The sequence below is a fragment of the Bison bison genome, unplaced genomic scaffold (assembly GCF_000754665.1).
Source record: "Bison bison bison isolate TAMUID 2011002044 unplaced genomic scaffold, Bison_UMD1.0 scf7180017864030, whole genome shotgun sequence".
Taxonomy (NCBI): Eukaryota; Metazoa; Chordata; class Mammalia; order Artiodactyla; family Bovidae; genus Bison; species Bison bison.
Window position 1 is genome coordinate 3,546,272 of NW_011494602.1, and position 21,754 is coordinate 3,568,025.

The 21,754-nt window shown below is 42.1% G+C and overlaps 1 protein-coding gene across 7 annotated transcripts in view; it reads right to left on the minus strand.

The window, feature by feature from the left end:
• Positions 1 to 21,754, minus strand: part of PLCB4 (phospholipase C, beta 4) — a 488,269-nt gene that overhangs the window by 295,140 nt on the left and 171,375 nt on the right. For all 7 annotated transcript variants that reach the window (XM_010834225.1, XM_010834226.1, XM_010834231.1 and 4 more), the window contains one exon: positions 10,389 to 10,447. The gene's annotated coding sequence lies outside the window, so the exon portion shown is untranslated. The remainder of the gene's footprint in view (positions 1 to 10,388; positions 10,448 to 21,754) is intronic.

The window sequence follows — 21,754 nt, forward strand, 5'->3', positions numbered from 1 at the left end:
ACCTTCCACTGCAGGGGGCGTGGGTCTGATCCCTGGTTGGGAACTAAGGCCCCACATGCCGCAGGGCAGCTGAGACCGCAACTAGAGCGCCTGCGTGATGCCTCGTGAAGCTCTCATGGCTGTAAAGAAGACCCAGCGCTGTTCCACCCCACCCCCAAAAGTTAAACACAGAGTTAGTATACGACCCAGCAGTTCCATTCCTAGGTATATCCCAGAACAACGGGAAAAGGCTCAAATACATGTATACAGATGTTCATAGCAGCACGATTCACAACAGCCAAAAGACGAAAACACCACAACTGTCCACTAATGGACGGACGGATAAACAAACTGGTATATGCAGACAATGGACATTGTATTCAACTATAAAAAGGGATGAAATACTCATCCACGCTACAACATCGACGACTCTTAAAAATAATATACTGGGAAAGATTGAAGGCAGGAGGAGAAGGGGACGACAGAGGATGAGACGGTAGGATGGCACCACCAGCTCAATGGACATGAGTTTGAGTAAGATCTGGGAGTTGGTGATGGACAGGAAAGCCTGGCGTGCTGCAGCCCGTGGGGTTGCAAAGAGTCGGACCTGACTGAGCGACTGAACTGAACTGAAAGGTCACAGAATATGTGATTCCATTTACATGAAATATCCAAAATAGGCAAATTCATAGATACATTGCCAGGGATTGGGAAAGGGGAAGTGGGGAAAGCACCTGCTTTATGAGTATGGGGGCTTCTCTGGTGGTGATGAAAATGTTTTAGAACTCGAAAGAAGTGGTGGTTGTACAAGTTTATGAATGTGCTAAATGACACTGAATTGCTCACTTTTAAATGGGTGATTTTTGTCATATGAATTTCACTTCAATTTTTGTGAAAAAGGCAGAAGGAAGAAGAAAGACAAGGCAGGCAAAGCAGGGCAGGTTTTTAGATAGGACTGAAGCTGTGGGAACGGCAGAAATAAGCCCCAGGAGAGGCAAAGGTGCCAGCAGATGTGTGCAGAGGAGAAGCAGAGACGGCATGACTACAGGAAGAGGGATTCAATCCAGGGATGGTCATCCTAACAGCAGCACCTGTACCAGAAGCCACAGGTTCTAAAGGCAGAGAGGGTGGGCCCCGTTAGGCAGGAGAAAGTCCTTAACGGAAGGACAGAGTAGTACCCGAAGCTCCTCAAGGTGCAGATCCTTCCTTCCTTTACTTTCGTACAGAAGAAAGAGCAGAGGGTTTCTGAGGAGCAAAAGGAGAAGAGTTAACATCTCTAGTGCCAGGGAGCTGAGTGGGGTTTATTTATTTTTTTCTCCCTTTTACAGAAACAGATCAAAGTGAACACTTCCATTGTGGGGGGAGGTGGGTAGACCCATGTTTCAGGTCTGGAAAAGGTTCAGGATGCCCAGGTCAAAACAGAAAATATGGGGAGACAAGAAATCCTCTCTTTGGAATAAGCAGTTCCTGCTTTCATGACGACTCAAGGGCTCGTGGGAAACGTCACACAGAAGAAAGTAGTTTGGAAGCTCACAAATATCCATGGAGAGAAAAATGGGAAGGAAGATACTACCTATAGAAGATAGGTCCCGCATATCCCCCACCTCCTTGTAAAGACCCGAAACCCAATGAAATTGGTGACACTGTGCTCATTTTCCAGATGGGAAAACCAAGCCGCAGGCTTCAGAGCTCACCTTCTTCCTCCCACACCAAAAGGCAGAGAACCAGGTAAGAAATTATCAGTCACCAGGAGCACCCTCCAGTTTTCCAATACACTTCTAATTGCTTCGAGCAGTAGGTGTGACTTTTATTTCTCTTTTGGATCAGTAAGGGCTACTAACATCTGCACGCATGTCTCCAAATTCCAGACTGCTCTATTATTCCTTGAGGGGTGTAAAAGTCACCGCCACGGCATCAGTTTCTTGCCGCTTCTCTTTTGTAGAGGAGTGCCTTCTCTCCGCTCCCTGCCTGCCCGCTGTGAAAGCCTGCGGCCATACAGGGATTAGGAGATCACGTCAGCACTTTTGCCCGCAAAGGCACTGGAGTCCTCCTCAGACTGCTCTCTTCTGCATTTGTGACACTTGATGCCCCGCCAGAAGCCACAAAAAACAGCAAGGAAGGGAGCAGTTGATCTGCAAGGTGGTCACGACCCAAGGTCACTGGCTGGTTCCCTTTCCTGGGAGGGTTTATTTTAGTCCTCAGTCCTCAGCAAGCTGCCCTTCCCCAACTGAGGACAATGAAATCACGAAGCCTGCTCTTTTGTTCATTTCAGAAGAGTAAGCAAAGACTTTGCAAATGCAACAACTTCTACTGGCTTTTTGATTATTGACAAATCAAAAAAATTAAAAGGGTCAGGGAGCTAAATTGGCTTTATTTTTTCTTTCTTTTTTACAGAAACAAACCAAACAAAGCAAACCTTCTCACTGTAGCAGGGAAAAAATGTTTCAAACCTGGAAAAGATTCAGGCTACCCAACTCAAGATAGGGGAGTGTGGGACCATATATGGGGACAAGAAACTCTGTCTTTGGAATAAGAAGTTCCTGCTGTCAGGATTGTACAAGGGCTCTTGGGAAATGTCACGCAAAAGCAATTTTAATGTCTTAAGAACTTCAATAATAGCATATTAAAAAGCTATATGTGAAAATCCTAGTCAAACTAAAAAATACTGGACTGTTAGATCTTTTTCAGTTTCTTCAAATCTTTTGGGAAACAAGTCAGGATAAATAACTTTGCTAAGGACAAAAATTTCTGAAATTTTATTTGGACTGAAAAACAGGATAAGACTTCAGCAACTGCTAAAGTAGAAAATGGACATTATTTTCCCAAATGTATCACACTATAATTTTATGGTTTATGCTTTTCTTCTCTAGTATTTTATTTTAAAAATAAAGAAAAATTGAAAGATTTTTTTTCCCGGTGAGCAACCATATTCCTACCAACTAGCCTTTTTGAATACCTAGATCTTTATCCATTTCTCTATCCATCAAGTCTTCTTTTTAATGTAGTTCACAGTAATTAAGTTGCAGAATTTAATACCTCTAAACTCTTCTGCTGTTGGCATTTTAATATTTTCTAGTTAAAGGCTGTGATTTAACAAGAGGAAGGAAGGCTAGGAAAGTACAGGAAAGCTCATCACACACCTAGTTTCAAGGCTGGTATTCAGATAAATTTGAGATTCTGGCAAAGAATGGAGACCTTCCTATGAAAACCAGGGAGAACAGGATGTGGCAGAATGCTGGCAGAATATTTAGGAAAGCTCTCTTACACAAGTTATGTGCTGGTCTCATATCCTTCCTCCTTCCTTCTAATCACCTCGGGAAGTAAGCCCAGATGTTCATGGAAACCAAAAACAGAGCAATAGAGAGCCACCCTAGAAACGGAAGAAGGGAGAGAAGAGCCCTGCCGTTAGCCAAGGGTGAAAATCCTTTCGTACGAAGAAGATATCCCTACGTGGTAGAGGGGTGAAGTAAAGGGTTAGAAGATTCTTCTTTCCTTTGTGTTTGCTGTTTCTCTTACCCCTCAGTTATTCCACAAATCAAGAATGCGAGGAGAATGTGAGGCTGGGGCATGCCCACGCTAGCGGGAGCCTCTACCAGTAAAGGCAAGTAAAGATATTGAAAGGGGGACGGAAGGCCAGGGCTGGCCATTCACTGCCGGAACTGAAGGCTTCAGCTGTCCTTAAGGGCTGCTCAGTCTAGCTCCCCAGGTGAGGAAAGGAGAGACAGTGCCCGTGTGGAAGTGGACCCAGGAATGAATGGTGAGCTCACGCTACAACACTCCCAGGGCATGGCCCGGGGGCAAGATGCAGACAGCAGTGGTGCTGGGAAGGGGTTCTGGGACAGTTCTTCCAACACTCTCTCCACACCAGGCGACTTTAGCACCCTCCCACTGAGAAGTGGGCATTTATGTCTCCTCCCCTTGAAACTGGACTGGCTCGTGACTCCCCAGTAACAAAGTCATGTGATGGAAATGATGCAGCATTATTTCCAAGGAGCCTTCCCGAGCAGAGGTGCCTGTCACTTGTCAGGGGGAATAATCACAGGGCCCATGGAAGCACCAGCTGCCCTAGAGCCAGCAGACCATGAGGAAGCCCATGGTTACCCATGAAGAGAGCCACGGAGACATCCTGAGCCTGTGGCGGGGAAACCCAGCCAGCCTCCAGCTGCTCCAGCCTCCTGCTCTTGCAGCTTCAGTTACTGTCTGAATGCAGCTACCTGAAAGGTCCTCTAAGCCAGAAGGGCACAATGAAGCCCTTCCAGAACCCCTGACTCACAGGAAATGTGAGGTGATGAGGGGGCTTCTGTTGTTTCAAGTCACTACATTTTGGAGGGATTCCAAAAACAGAGCCTAGTGTGTAAACTAAGCCATGATGATATCCCACTTCATACTCTGCACAATCTAGGTTTTCAAAACTGGCATCAGTCTAGACACTAACTACCTTTCTTACTGTGCAGTTAGTATTCAGCCTTGTCAGATAACATGCCAGTACTCAAACTTATCTACACTCTTCTCTGCCAACACACATTATATACATATACATAATTTTTTTCATTTCCTAAGATGCCTTCCTCTCCTCTTTAAAATTTCTACACAGTCTCCCCTTCAATCAAGACCCGGGGTCTTTCAAAAAGTAACTGCACTCCTGAAGGTTATCGTTGATATCTTAGCTGTCAAACCCAATCATTTTCATCATAATTCATGCCTACAGGGCATTAAGTACCAAATGGAAGTGACAATAGCTCATCAAAGACAGATCAGCTCACTTTCTTTGGACAACAATGCCACCTCATTGCTTTATTGAATGGGGTTACCAAGCTGGAAGATTCAGACTGCTGACAAAAAGTTTTGTCTCAAAGGAAAGAAGCCTCTTATCAGAGCTTTTCTATAACATTCTGAAGTTGCACTGTCCAATACAGTGCCATTGGCCAAAGTGGTTTTGAGCACTTGAAATATGGCTAGTTTGAATTGAGATTTGTTGTATCGAATTTACACCCAATAAAAAATTAAAAAGCAAAATATAATTAATAGTATTGAATGTTGAAATGATAATAATTAGGATATGCTAGGCTAAACACATTATTTAAATTAATTTCAAGTATGATCTTAGACTTCCCAGCCTCCAATTCAGCCTGTTATCACAACCTTTTTTTTTTTTTTTTAATTTTAAATGAGGCTAAAGAGAAATGCCTTGCTATTCACATGCTGTTTCTACTAGGCCACATTTTTGTGCTATACTGAGTTGAAAGTGCCCAGGGAAAGAAACACCCATCACTTCATGGCAAATAGAGGGGAAACAATGGAAACAGTGAGAGACTTTGTTTTTTTGGGCTCCAAAATCACTGCAGATAGTGACTGCAGCCGTGAAATTAAAAGACACTTGCTCCTTGGAAGAAAAGTTATGACCAACCTAGACAGCATATTAAAAAGCAAAGACATTACTTGCCAACAAAGGTGAGTCTAGTCAAACTATGGTTTTTCTAGTAGTCATGTATGGATGTGAGAGTTGGACCATAAAGAAAGCTGAGTGCCAAAGAACTGATGCTTTTGAACTGTGGTGTTGGAGAAGATTCTTGAGAGTTCTTTGGACAGCAAAGAGATCCAACCAGTCCATCCTAAAGGAAATCAGTCCTGAATATTCATTGGAGGGACTGATGCTGAAGCTGACACTCTAATACTTTGACCATCTGATGCGAAGAACTGACTCACTGGAAAAGACCCTGATGCTGGGAAAGATTGAAGGCAGGAGGAGAAGGGGACAACAGAGGATGAGATGGTTGGATGGCATCACCGACTGGCTGGACATGAGTTTGAGCAAGCTTTGGGAGTTGGTGATGGACAGGGAAGCCTGGCGTGCTGCAGTCCATGGGGTCACAGAGAGTTGGATACAACTAAGCAACTTAACTGACTAAAAGGAAATACCATCACTTCAATTCAGTTCAGAAACACCATATATTTTCATAAAAGGTTTAAGAAAATACTTTTAAAGGCAAAAGCTAAAGTATAAAATTTATAAGGATGGTTAAAATAGATGAGAATGAGAAATCATCGTGTTAACATGTATGCTTGGAAATGTTTCTAGCAAGAATAAATGCCAACAATATAGTCACAGAATACCCCTGCCTCTTTTATCAGAGCACTGAAATTGTTATCCATGAAGACACCCATCTAAGGAAAGCTTTGAAATTATGGATTTTTATTTTCTTCTAACTCTAATACATGTAGCAGCTCTATTTACTGAAGACTACCTTCAGTAGTCTGGGATTCTGCTGTTTGAAGCAGTAGCTCATGACCAACTCGAAGCAAGAAAATGAATGTAACTGACACCAGGAAATGGCCTAAGGGATGAAGAATATGCCCAGATAAGTGAGGAAGTAGGTGAGACAACATGTGACTAGGTAGAGGAGATACTCCAGTGTCTGTCCAGATACCACTGGTACCTTTTAATTGTCCTGTGTGCCCACCTTCCAGCTTTTGTGTTTTGCTTCTAAAGATGGCAACTGCACATTTCTTAAGAGAAGCACTCTTCAACTTCCAGAGCTGCTTTACCTGCAGATACAGAGTCAAGTGCTCCCTGGTTTGCAGCCCCTCTCCCACCAGCCCACAGTCGGTGTCTGAGGCAGAGATGGGAAGGCCAGCTCCCTCGCTAGAGCAGAAGGAGCAGATTCCTGGAGCAGTTGTGCTCCAGAGCTCCTCCAGGTATTGGGTCGAGGCAGAGACACTGCCCACACCTTCCCCTGTCTGGCTCCCTTCTCCCTTCCCTTCCCCACTCCCTCATCCCCCTGGGAATGCTGCCCTAATAAAAGACTCCTGCAGAAATCCCATCTCAAGTCTGCTCAGGGGCACCCAAGCCAAGACTTTCATGATGTGTGAATAGGCTCCAAGAAAATGTGTAACGGATCCTTGTTTCCGTACCTCGGATAAGTTTCCGTAACACTTTAGTATTTAAAATAGCTGCACTCATCACTTGCTTGTTAAACAACAAGAAAGAAGCCTCTTTGTTCCTATAGAGCAATGCAGCAGCCCTAGAATAAAGATGCTAATAACTTGGCACAACATATTTTTCTCCAGGTGTGAACAAGGTGAGGGTAGTGTGTAAGGCTCAAAGTAGAAGTAAAAATAAAGTCAGCATAAAGTTTGGTGAGCTTCATACATGACACTGATAGTATAAATTCTGAACATAACCAATATTTAATAAAAACAATTTCAAGTCACTCCAAAGGAAGAAAGCAACCCCCAAAACTAGGTGAGTTTTGCCTCGCAAATAGTATATCTTTGAAATGCAAACAAAACAGGTCAGTAGGTACCAAGGTTTGTTTTCTTTCATGAAACTTGAACACATGGCTTTTGGTTTGACCAAACTAATAAATTCTTCTTTAAGAAGACTCACTCTGAAGCTAGAAATTTAAGAGTGAGGATAATTCATCTCATTTGGTTTATTTAAATTCTTTCTATTTTAACACTGATGAAAAACTAAGCTGAATGTAACTTAAATAAGAAAAACATAAAATATACCTTTTGCCATTACAGGAATTAAAATATATTCTGAATACCCACTGTGGATGTAATAGTCCTAAAAAAAAGTAACCCACTTAGAACATATGTACATCCCACTGTTGGAATCATGACAAAATTACGCCAGTGTTCAAGATGAAACAAGAATAGTTCAGATGCCAGGGTCCAGATATTTCCAATTTTAAATATGGGAGGACATTATAAAAGTATCAGATTTCACTTCAGGATAAAAATTCATTATTAAAGCAGCCAACAATTGAATCGGAGAAGGCAATGGCACCCCACTCCAGTACTCTTGTCTGGAAAATCCCATGGATGGAGGAGCCTGGTGGGCTGCAGTCCATGGGGTCGCAAAGAGTTGGACACGACTGAGCGACTTCACTTTCACTTTTCACTTTAATGCATTGGAGAAGGAAATGGCAACCCACTCCAGTATTCTTGCCTGGAGAATCCCAGGGTCGGGGGAGCCTGGTGGGCTGTCGTCTCTGGGGTCACAGAGAGTCGGACACGACTGAAGCGACTTAGCAGCAACAGTTGAATGTTGCTAGAGTAAAATGCTTTTACTTTTAGAAGAAGATGTCAGGAAACACACAGAATTTTCTCCCTGGGAAAAGGCAAGCCTAACACAAAGATGACAATCAAAACCCCAGTGACAAGTGAGATGCCAGGTTCAATCAGGTCCTATCGGGTGTGGGGATGGAAGAGGAGCCCACGTTCTACATTAGTTGTCCAGGGGCCCGATGCCGTCTGAAGTGTCAGTCACTCAGTCATGTCCGACTCTTTGTGACCCCCATGAACTGTAGCCCGCCAGACTTCTCTGTCTGTGGGATTCTCCAGGCAAGAATACTGGAATGGGTTGCCATTCCCTTCTCCAGGGGATCTTCCCAACCCAGGGACTGAACCCAGGTCTCCTGCATTGCAGGCAGATTCTTACCACCTGAGCCACAAGGGAAGCCTCAATGCCATCTAAATTCTGTAAAACCAAATGGGTGGCATTTATACCACTTAATATACAAGAAATCATAAAATATAGAACAAACAACTTCTAAGCTCTAGGTTATTTTTTTTTATTCTTAAATCAAGTCTTTCTTTTCACAAAATACCTAATTCTTCATAGGGACCATGTAAAACAGATGATGAACAATACTTATTTTTTAAGGATAATACAGTGATTGTACAGAGAAACTAGATAGTCAAAAAAAAAAACATTAAAAAGAAACCAAAAAGTAGATATCCTGTCCACACTGATCTAAAAGTCTCTAGTGAATTATTTAGATTCCCAACTTGAGTTTGCCTGCTGAGACATGGTTATGAATCATCCACGGGGAACAGTAAAATATACTGCACTTGACTAAAAATAAGTAGGAACATTCAATAATAAATCTACTTTCTTGATCTTCTTCTGTCATCGTTAAGTACTGATATGGTAGTATGGAGAACTTGTCAGGTAGTATGAGTCTTCCCTCCTCTCACAGAAAGGCTGGAAGAAAATCAGCCATGGGCCCTGCCAGGAGATAATGGAATGTCTGACATGGCATTAAACGTGGAGAAGAAAATAATACTGATTTTAAATGCTTGGGACCTGGAGCTCACTTATAGACATGATGTGATGTGAAAGTCACTCAGTTGTGTCTGACTCTTTGAGACCACATGGACTGTAGCCCACCAGGCTTCTCTGTCCATAGAGCCTGGAATCCACTATAGTCCATGGGATTCTACAGGCCAGAACACTGGAGTGGGTAGCCTTTCCCTTCTCCAGCGGATCTTCCCAACCCAGGAATCAAACCAAGGTCTCCCCCATTGCAGGCAGATTCTTTACCAACTGAGCCACAACGGAAGCCCAAAGAACATGTGATATCAGTGAAAGTGAAAGTCTCTCAGTCGTATCTGACTCTTTGCAACCCCATGCACTATACAGTCCATGGAATTCTCCAGGCCAGAATACTGGAGTGGGTAGCTATTCCCTTCTCCAGGGGATCCTCTCAACCCAGGGATGGAACCCAGGTCTCCCACATTGCAGGCAGATTCTTTACCATAAATATAAATCTGCTGGTTATTTTTTTCATGTGATCACTATAAAATTACTTCTTGTCCCTTGAAGTAAGAAATGACATATAGTTCAAATTTTTTATTTAGAACACCAAGAAGAAAATAACAATTGGCCAAAGGAGTTGTAAAAGAGCATTCATTAGGACTCTGGCTCTTGAATAAAGCATGGGCAATTCATCATTTATAAATAAAAAGAACTGTGCATATATATTTCTGATTTCCATTTTAGCATTTTGTTAAAGATTTGTAAAACAGAACTTCAGAGAAACACTGGAAGGAGTTAATTACATCATCTTTATAGGTAGCTCCCATAAAACGGAGAGTGGATTCAGGCTGACAGTGAGTTCGCATCTGTGAGAATCTTTTTAAACAAAATGTGCATAAGATTAAAAACAAGTCACATACATTTCTCCTCAGAAAGAACTACATAAAACATTAACTTTAATAATAATATCTGAAGGAAATGGCAACCCACTCCAGTATTCTTGCCTGGGAAATCTCATGGACTGAGGAGCCTCGCAGGCTAGAGTCCATGGGGTCACAAAGAGTCAGACACGACTTAGTGACTAACACACTGATGCTTACTAAATGTACACAATAGTCAGCGCAGACAGCAAGAAAATCTAGCAGAAAACGAAGCATCCAAAGCTGGTAGAATGAATAAACTTGAATCTAGAAAATACCAGGTGATGAGTGTTCCACAACATCAAAGAAAACATCTGTGAACCAGTTATGAGAGGCCTTTCAGATGGGATAACAGTGTGACTGAAGGGATTCATTTTACAGACTGAAAGTTCTAGAACTCCACAAAACTATCAACTCTTACCCACCATGTGCAGAGTACATACCAGATGGCTTGGGGCTGGCTAAAGGTGATTTCCGCTTAGTCCAATTACAGCGCTGTCCTCTGTGAAGGAACGACACAGAACAGAGAAAAGTCAATGTAAAGGACTTCTGCATTCCATGGAAATCTCTGCACTTCAAAATCAAAACCCCTAGTATTCTTTAAAACACATCAGAAAGAGACATTAATAAATTCGTGACAGTTTCTAAACAGATGACAAAACACATAATCATCAAATCAGAAATGTTACTGCTACACTCAGCCTACAGGGTTTATATACTTTATTAAGCTGCTGATCTCCAATTCCACCTCTTGACCTACCAAAATAATTAAGCAGCAGTTGAACAAGGATATTCAAAATGTTCTAGAAGTAGATACAATGATCTTTTCCTGATTGATGGTAAAACTGATAGTAATTTTAAGAAACCTTTCAAAGAAGAACAGTGCAGAACAGGAAAGATTTACAATGAAATTGCATCTGTGTACAAACTGTCAATATTTTTTATGTGTATTTTTGTATTGTCTTCATTAAGAAGTTGTTATGTAGACTTTGGACTTGACATTGACTTTAGGCTTCAAGATCTTCCCAAGATGTTGTGTGGGGTGGGGGAGTGACACAGGTCTGGTGGTGTTAAAAGTACACAGAAGTAAGAGGAAGTCCACTTCCATCTGGAAAGAAAGTAGAGGCAGAAAAACTGGCAATCCAGACATGGAAAATGATGTCTGTAAAATCTGAACTGGGATTTTGCAAAGATCATCATCTATTTGTGGAGATGCCTACTGTAAGCTCCCAGGTAGAAAGGTTCATCAAAACGTTCATTCAGGCTTTTCTGTAACATTGAATGGAAAAACCCAATCAAACTTTTTGGCCAACCCAATACAGCCACAAATGAAAACCATGTCATTTAAAAAAAGAAAAAAGATTAGAACCAAGCTGTATACACCCAGCACCAAGGTAGTGCCTATCACACACTAGGTACTTCCGACATTGTCAGTAAACAGATGAATAACTGAATGGTCCGCCTAGGGCTGGGAAGTTAAATCTGTTTACCTCCTGGGACTATGAATCAAGCTCAGTTCCAAAAAAGCTCATTGATTAATAACTCAGCCATATCATGCTCTTCATTTTGAGAGACCACTTGATGCCCAAGTCTTTAAGTCTCTGTAACCAGAGAGTTAAATGCTGGACACATTTTGCTTTTCTTTTCTAATTCCTTAAGTAACTATCCAACATAAAACTGATGCATTATTCCATAAGCCTTTCTACTTCTGTCCATGGCTAGGATATTACAACATTTGGGAAACCCAATGTTGAAATACTTAACTATATAGAGGTGAAGAGGTATAAACAGTTTGTCATGAACTATTTAGCTACTGGGATATGATGGGCAAACCTCTGTAACTGACCTCTGTAACCTCTGTAACTGCTATACTCATATGTGAATCAAGGCCATAAGCTACCAACTTTTTCATCCAAGTATTATTACTCTAGGTGCTGAAGGATGTAAATGGGATCTTTGGTAAAGAAGAGACCGAATGGATGAGTAAGCACATGTGTCTGTGTATCAGCCTCTACAAATCTCTGTGTTTATGTGTCTCTGTGTGTGCATTTGGTCTTTCAAAAGAAGAAAGAGTTTTCTATAACATAGAAGAAAACCTAATAAATAGTTATAAAAAGCCCCCAAATCCCAGATCCTATTAATGCTGGTGTAAACAAAAGCTGTTTTTCAAAGAATGTAAGCCCACTGAAGAGGAAAAGATAATAACAAAAATATTTTTTAATGTAAAAAAGATAATAACAAAAAAGATGTAACAAAATACATTTGCTGAAAAGCACTATTCCACAAACAGTGCTGGGACACCTAGAAATCCACATGCGAAGCCAGGAAGGTGGCTCCTACCTCACACCACACACACAAACAATAGTGCAAACTGCGTCACAGACGTAAACATGAGAGCGAAAACACAAAACTCTTAGGAGTAAATACAACATAGAAACAAGTCTGTGTGACCATGGATTTAGGCAATGGTTTCATAGAAACAATACTAAAGGTACAAACAACACAGAAAAAAAAATAGGTAAGTTGGACATCATCAAATTAAAAACTTCTGTGCTTCAGAGGTCACCATCAAGAAGGTGAAGACAACCCACAACACGGAAAAAGATTTTTGCAAATTGCATATCTAATAGGAGACCTATCCAGAATATTTTAAGAACTATTATAATTTAATGATAAAAGATAACCCAATTTAAAAATGAGTAAATAAATAGACATTTCTCCAAAAAAGATACACAAATACATAAAGAAATGCTCAACCATCATATAAAATTAAGTTAAAACCACAATGAGATACTTATTTACACCTACTAGGATAACTTTAATCAGAGAACAGGTTAAGAAAAGTGTTGATGAGAACTTGGAGAAATCAGAACCCTCCTACATTGCTTCTGGGATACAAAATGCTGCAGTCACTTTTGAACACAGTCTGGCATTCCTCAAATTGTTAAACATAGAATTACTGTGTGTGTGTGTGTGTGTGTGTGTGTGTGTTAGTCACTCAGTCATGACTGACGGACTGGGGTCCCATGGACTGTAGCCCATCAGGCTCCTCTGTCTATGGGATTCTCCAGACAAGAATAATGGAGCGAGTAGCCATTCCCTTCTCCAGGGATCTTCCCCCATATGGCCAGTAATTCTGAAGAGAAATGAAAATGTATGTCCATACAAAAAAATTTGATGTATTTTTTCATGGTAGCATTATTCAAGATAGCCAACAGGCTGAAATAATCTCAATATCCATGAACTGAGAAATGGATTTTAAAAATATAGCATATCTATACAATAAATTTTATTCAGCAATCAAAAGAATGCAACACAAATACATGTGACAACATGAATGCACCTTAAAAAAATATTATACTAAATGAAAGAAGCCAGTCACAAAGGCCACATATTGTATGACTGCATGTATATGAAATGTCCAGAATAGGCAAATCCACAGATACAGACGCTTTCTCCTTGGAAGAAAAGTTATGACCAGCCTAGACAGCATATTAAAAAGCAAAGACTCTGCCAACAAAGGTCTGTCTACTCAAAGCTATGGTTTTTCCAGTAGTCACATATGGATGTGAGAGTTGGCCTATAAAAGAAAGCTGAGCATCGAAGAATTGATGCTTCTGAACTGTGGTGTTGGAGAAGACTCTTGAGAGTCCCTAGAACTGCAAGGGGATCCAACCAGTCCATCCTAAAGGAAATCAGTCCTGAATATTCATCGAAAGGACTAATGTTGAAGTTGAAACTCCAATTCTTTGGCCATCTGATGCAAAGAACTAACTCATTGGAAAAGACCCTGATGCTGGGAAAGATTGAAGGCAGGAGGAGAAGGAGACACCAGAGGATGAGATGGTTGGATGGCATCACCGACTGGATGGAAATGAGTTTTAGTAGGCTCCGGGAGTTGGTGGTGGACAGGGAAGCCTGGAGTGCTGCAGTCCATGCAGTCACAAAGAGTTGGACACAACTGAGCGACTGGACTGAACTGAACTGAACTGAACAGATGCAGAGAGCAGGTTAGTGGTTGTACAGGACTGGAAGGGCAGGGAAGGTGGGGACCACTCGCTCAAGGGGGTGGGATTTCTCTTTGAGGTGATGAAAATGTTCTGAGGTTAGACTGTAAAAATGGTTCCATAACTTTGTGTATATACTAAAAACCACTGAATCATGCATTTTGAGTTGGTGAATGTTATGCTTTATAAATGACATTTCACTGAAGTTTAAAAAATGGTTAACTTTCAGTAAGTTTGCCAGTGAACAGAAGTTGGCTTCTTTCAAAAATAACAAAATACTTACCCTCTCCAAGGGAACAGTAACTGGTAAATATTTATATTTTTAAGAGACTATTATAATTCTCCATGGGATTTATTGTGATGGGAAATACAATTATATTTTTCTTTTGCCAAAGAAGAGTATATGCCTGCAAAGTACCACTAATGGCAGATGCCACAGTGCTTGAGATACAGTCTTATTTCAAAGCAACGGGGAGCTTAGCTAAGTGTGATATTTTTATTGCTCAGTGGAGGAGAAAAAGAAAACCTACAAATATAAGAGACTCACATTGAGAGGCCTGTTTTTATGAATCTATGTATTGAACACAAAAAGACTAGTATTCAGTGCTCTCCCCGATATATTTAATATTGAAATTTTGTTTTCAAGTGAAGAGTAACTGGGCAAGACTGAATCAAAACAGATTCTCTCACTCCAATCTGCTATTAGACATGGGAAAGTACTGTTTTACAAACAGAATGTTAGAGCACTGTCGTATCAGTGAGTTTGCGCAGTGTAACCAACCACCTCAAACCTCTGTGACTTAATCAGTAAACATTTACTTTGGGTCACACCAAGATCCCAAGTTGGTGAGGATGGCAAGAGTGTGGGTCCCCCTGCATGAGTCTCTGCTGTGTCACACGTGCTACCGTAGCAGCAGGCAAAGCAAACCACGTGGTCAGGCCCAGACTCCAAGGATGGAGAGGCAGCCCCACCACCTGATAGGAGCTTGACGCTTCAAGGGTGTGCCCATGGGAGGGGAAGACTTGGTGACCGCATTTACAAAGCACCACGGCTGGAACACACTCCCACTCGTGGCCCACAGGGACAGTTTATCATTAATTTACTACAGTGTTTATTCAAGGTACAGCTTACATGTAAAATATAGGTATTTTACCACTACACATGGAGAGAGAATGTAGAGTGCACACACATTAACACAACTTCTATATATGAAAAATTATGTCAGTCTGTACTGAACTTAATTCTATCACAACAAATACACTAATAGCTATTTACTAGAGTAACGTTATCATGTTATTAGTTATTTATCAGTTATTTTTTTATTTTCAAGTGAAAATGTTTAAGTGGAAAAGATGAGTAATAAGTTCAAGTGAAAGAGAGATTTCACCAAATCCACAGAAGTGGCTCAGGAATAACCTAAGTTTAGAGCCCTGAAACTTTACCATACATACAAATTGCCAAGTTATTTGGTAGAAAAGCAGATTCTGTTTGAGACAGGATTCTCATGGAGACCATGGACTCCGCATCTCTACCAAGCTCCCAGGAGGTGATGATGCTGCTGGCTCCAGAGCACACCCCGAGCAGCAAGCGAGGAGAAGGCCATCAGAGGAAACCGAGGACAACTGTCTACCAGCTGCGTGGTCTGCGAGCAACTGGCTGTGCCTCTCTGAGCCCACTCTGCATCTTTAAGAGGGAGGTACTGCTGCTGCTGCTACTGCTAAGTCGCTTTAGTCGTGTCCAACTCTGTGCAACCCCCTAGACAACATCAGGCTCCACCGTCCCTGAGATTCTCCAGGTAAGAACACTGGAGTGGGTTGCCATTTCCTCTTCCAATGCATGAAAGTGAAAAGTGAAAGTGAAGTCGCTTAGTCGTGTCCAACTCTTAGTGACCCCATGGACTGCAGCCTACCAGGCTCCTCCATCCATGGGATTTTCCAGGCAAGAGTACTGGAGTGGGGTGCCACTGCCTTCTCTGAGAGGGAGGTACTGCTAGTACCCATCTCAGAAGTCGGGGTGGGGTGAAGGGAGACAGCCAGGGCAAAGCACCCGGGATGGGGCCAGCCACACGGAGCAGAGTGCACAGTTCCTCCTCTAATGCCTCTCACTGCCGATGACTTCCAGAAGAGGCCTCAGTGGAGCTGCAGTTAAAGAGAGGGATTGGCTGGGCCCAAAGGACACTGTTGGCACAACCACACAAAGTAATCTGATAAGGACATACAGCTCATCTGTGTGTGTGTGTGTGTGTGTGTGCATCACTTTGCTTACACCTGAAACTAACACTACGTTGTAAGTCAACTACACTTCAATTTAAAACAAAAAGCAATCAGATCTTTAAAACTTGTTTCACCAAAGTAAGCTCACATTTGATAAGTTCCACAGAAATACAAACACACTGCTGTCTCCTCCGAGCCACTCCATAAGCATGTATAGTGCACCCCGAGGCTTGACACGAGGACACCACGGTGACCGAGTGAACAGAACCACTGTCCCCTGGCGCTCACGCTCCATGCTGCGCGCAGACTGGCTCCTCTGGGCTAAGCTGGAGGAGGGGCTGCCGAGGGCTTCATCTGGCACGGTGACCTTTTAACATCTGAGCTGACGGCTAACACTTACATGTGGGGAGATTTCCCATAAATCTTTGGAATCCCAGCTGCACTTGGACATCTGGAAGACTGGGCGATATAGACCCAGAATGCTGGTCTCCAGCCAGAACCGAGAGGTGGCTGGCCCTCCTGAGAAGATCTGGGTGCACCCGGCCCCCCAGCACCTCCCTCTGGATCACCCCCAGTAGGTGGCCCTCATTCATGTGCCCCAGCTCCCCTCTTGCCCCTGGGTTAGTGACCCCCCAAGCCACATGAAAGCTCAGCCAGCACTGCGGATGACAGGGAAGGCGGGAAAGCGTCCACCATCCTTGACGGCACATTGTCACCATCACGCAAGAAACATCTAGCAAGGGTGTAGCTTCATCATTCCTCCGCCCTTCCCAAAGTCTAAAAGCACCACCTTGAGAAACCCAGAAGAGTTACAGCTCTTGGGTCTGGCATTTACTGTGGCTCACTGGCTTTAAAATGTTTAACTGGGGGCTCTTCATAGGAATTTATTATGGGTTATTTTAAAAGTGTTATATTTTTCTCTAAATAATGGCAATGCCTTTGCAATTACACACCTACCTTCTTTTGCCTGGTTTCCCTTGCGTGTTGGTTTTCTGTGACTATGTCACAAAACTGTTATGAACTTGATGGCTTAAAACAACAATTTAGTAGCTTGTGGTCCTGTAGGTCAGAAGTCTGGGTCCAGCTGTAGGGTTCTCTGTTGAACACCTTACAAGGCTAAAATCAAGGTCTCTGCTAGGCTACCTTCCTTTCTGGAGCTTGAGGAATGAATGACTTCCAGATTGCTGGCCAAGCTCATGTCCTTACAGTCACAAGACTGAGGGCACTTTCTGCTGGCTGTTAGCAGGGGTCACGCCCAGCTCCCAGATGCCACCCACACTCCTGGCCACGTGGCCCCACCATTGTCCAGTACAGCAATGGAGAATCTTCCTCATGTGGAATTCCTCTCTCTCCTTGAAACCATATTGAGTCCCTTCTAGATTCTCAGCTGACTAGGACACACCCACCAAAGAAAACCTCATTCTTAAAGTCAACCATGCCACCCAACATAACCACATTTCAGAAATGACATAAGGTCACAGTTTCCAGGGCGGGGGTCCTGGGGCCATCTGAGATTTCTGCCTGCTGTACCTAGTACCTGCCTACTGCATGCATCTGTCATCAGCATGCGTTTTTTTTCTCAGGTTGGAAGCTGACATCATGTCACAAGGAGAGCTTACCAGCCAGCAGAGAGGATGCCCTGAAGTTAAAATGAGAGAGCACACTGGGACAGGTCTCCCACTCATCACTAGAGCAGCTAAGACTCCAGCCCTAAGAATGCATGTTCTCTGCCAGCCTCCAGATGTACATGAGATGTTTCTCTCCTCGAGTTTAAACTGAACCTTGTGAAATCATATGTGTAGACAACTGATATTCTGAAGGAGGAAAAGGAGGAGCAGAAGAAGATAAAAAAAGAGAGACAGAGAGAAGAAAACAAACACATAACTAGTACCTAGAAGGACCAAAAATAAATTTTAAATGCCCAAATAACACCATGAGCTAAAAATTTTTTAATTAAATTGTTATATTTTTCTACACAGTCTCAACCAACTTAACTGCTTTTCACACAACATATTTCACTGTTTAGAAGTTACACAGAGACAACATACACATAACCATACTAATAGTAAAAGGAAAAGGATAAAGAAAATTAAAAAGCATGCTTAATATAATCACTAGCACATAGCATATTCATTAAGATTTTTTTAACTGGAAAAAAAAATGACAATCTTTAGGTTGTCTTCCTTCAAAAACATGTTTGGTTAGAAAGCAAAATGACTTGACAGGTCCAGAAGAAGCAAAACAAATAATAATAGTAATAATAACCAACCAATGAGCACGACAAGGCTGTATATTACCACACTGATTCTTCAATGTCTATGCAGACAGAGTACATCATGCGAAATGCCACGCTGGATGAGCCACAAGCTAGAATCAAGATTACCAAGAGAAATATCAACAAACTTAGATATGCAGATAATACCACTCTAATGGCAGAATTGTGGTGTTGGAAAAGACTCTTGAGAGTCCCTTGGAGTGCAAGGAGATCCAACCAGACCATTCTAAAGGAGATCAGTCCTGGGTGTTCTTTGGAAGGACTGATGCTAAAGCTGAAACTCCAATACTTTGGGCACCTCATGCAAGGAGTTGACTCACTGGAAAAGACTCTGATGCTGGGATGGATTGGGGGCCGGAGGAGAAGAGGACAACAGAGGATGAGATGGCTGGATGGCATCACCGACTCGATGGACATGAGTTTGAGTGAGCTCCAGGAGATGGTGATGGACAGGGAGGCCTGGTGTGCTGCAATTCATGGCGTCGCAAAGAGTCGGACACAACTGAGTGACTGAACTGAAATGAATGGCAGAAAGCCAATGGGAACTAAAGAGCCTCTGGATGAGGGTGAAAGAGGAGAGTGAAAAAGCTGGCTTTAAATTCAACATTCAAAAAACTAAGATCAAGTCCAATCACTTCATGGCAAATAGATGAGGAAAAAGTAGAAACAGTGACAGACTTTATTTTCTTGGATTCCAAAATCACTGCGGACAGTGACTGCAGCCATGAAATTTAAAAATGCTTGCTCCTTGGAAGGAAAGCTATGACACACCTAGACAGAGTATTAAAAAGCAGAGACATCATTTTGCCAACAAAAATCTGTATAGTCAAAGCTATGTTTTTTTCCAATAATCACGTACAGATGTGAGAGCTGGACCATAAGGAAGGCCGAGTGCTGAAGAATTGACACTTTTGAACTGCGGTGCTGGAGAAGACTCTTGAAAGTCCCTTGGACTGCAAGGAGATCAAGCCAGTCAATTCTAAAGGAGTTCAACACTGAATATTCATTGGAAGGACAGATGCTGAAGCTGAAACTCCAATACTTTGGCCACCTACGCAAAGAGCTGATTCATTGGAAAAGATCCTGAAGACTGAAGGCAGAAGGAGAAGGGCGCAGCAGAGGATTAAATAGTTAGATAGCATCACCAGCTTAATGGACACTAACGTGAGCAAACTCTGGGACACAGTAGAGGACAGAGGAGTCTGTCATGCTGCAGTCTATTTGGCTGCAAACAGTCGGACACGACTTAGCAACCAAACAACAAAACATGAGAAATTACTAAACTCAGATGCTGCTCTCAGTGTTTTGTATATATTAACTCATTAAATCTCACCAAATTCTATATAGTGGAAACTTTCCACAGACGAGGAGACAGAGACACGTAGTAGTTACATTACTGATCCAGTCACGGAGAGAGCAAACAAAGGCATGCTAATTCAAACTCTGGATCCTTGCTCTTAAAACCATTAATGGTCCAAACAAGCTTATGAAGTCTTCTTAAAAAAAGAAAATAATCCAAGCATTCCTTAAGCCCCTATATCTTTATTTGGAAGAGGAGAGATGAAAGCTATAATTGATTACTTCTCTTTGTTACTCCTTCCAAAATTATCTTACATTTTGAAACCAAAAGATTACAAAAAGATGGCAACAAAGCAAAAGCTAACACTAGAAGCAAAGAGGAAAAACCACTGACTCTCCTACTAGAGAGAAGAAAGTGAGTCTTTCTTTAGGTCATGAGAAAAGAAAAAGCTGCAGTTGCATAACCTCAGACCTTTCCCATCAATTCCATCCAGTCACAGCAAGGGCTCCCTGGCAGCCCAGACAGTAAAGAGTCTGCCTGCAATCCAGGAGACCTGGGTTTGATCGCTGGGTTGGGAAGATCCCCTAGAGATGGGAATGACAAACACTCCAGTATTCTTCCCTGGAGAATTCCATTGATAGAGGAGCCTGATGGGCTACAGTCCACAGAGTCTCAAAGAGTCAGACATGACTGAGTGACTCACACAAACACACACACACATATACAATGGAACTCAAGAAGCATGTGCTCAGTAGCTGTAACAATGTGGAGGTGCCGTTGGGATGGAGGCCACAGTACTACATCCTGATATCTGTATTAAAGGAACACTTGCTTTCTGAGGTAAATGGGGGATGAGGGAAGGGGTGGATTGGAAGTTTGGGATTAAGAGATGTGAACTATTATATATAGAATGAATAAATAGTAAGGCCCTTCTGTATAGCATAGGGAACTATATTCAATATCCTATAATAAACCATAATGGAAAAAGAAAATGAAAAATAATCTGTAACTGAATCACTTCTCTATATAGCAGAAACACAACATTGTAAATCAAATATACTTCAATTTTAAAAATAAGTTTAAAAAAAGAACATTTCCTATCAACAATTCATTTCCACAACTGGGTTGGCTGAGCCCACGTCAGGTTGCATTTACTTGGTGATCATTCCTGGTACCTGCAATGCACTTGATCAAGGACTGTGACCACCCCATTCCCTCTGTGACGAGGTGAGTGATTAGAATGTCCTTTAAGCCATTCTCTTTATGTTCCCCCATGGTGCCATCTCAGTTCCAAAGCCCTAGTGGGCACAGAGCAGAAATTACAGAAATATAAATATATTTTGTCCAAGAATCCTCCCTTTAATCTGCCGCTTTGTGGACTTGCTTATTTGTGGGGTCTTGGCTTTTCCCAAGTTGTATTTGTTAGAATTTTTCATGAAATTGACTTAAAATTCTTATGCACTGCAGCCTCCTGCAGCCACTCAAATAGTTTCAAGATCAGACATAATTCTTAAGGTCTTTGGCTGCCTGTGGTTGTCAGTGATCCCTCAGAATATTTAAGCAGGGTCTTTGTTTTAGAAAGCTGGATATGTGCCAACCCAGGTAATTATTCTCTGCCTACCTTATTTCCCCAGGCAATTTTAATTGAAAATGGTATTATCTTTTACCTCAGTTCTAATCTGCTCTGAAATGTCCCTGTGTCCTGCTTCTTCTTTGCATCATAAGCTAACTGAGCTGGTTTCTTTTTGAAGCTTAAGTTAAAAAAAAAAAAAAAAAAGGCTTCTGAGTCTCCCGAGAGGCAAAATATCAGATAAATATGAGCCATTTAATTAGTCTCAAATGAGTGTACTGATACCACTGCCAGCAGCTGCAAGGAACTCCCCCCTTGCTGCCTAACCTCATGAAAAGTTTCTTTTGAGTATACAAATACAAAGGTTTTCTTCCTGAAAACTGACCAAAAAAAGAAAGTGCAAGGAGGGGAGTGGGAAAGACAATGAGACGATTTTACTCCCC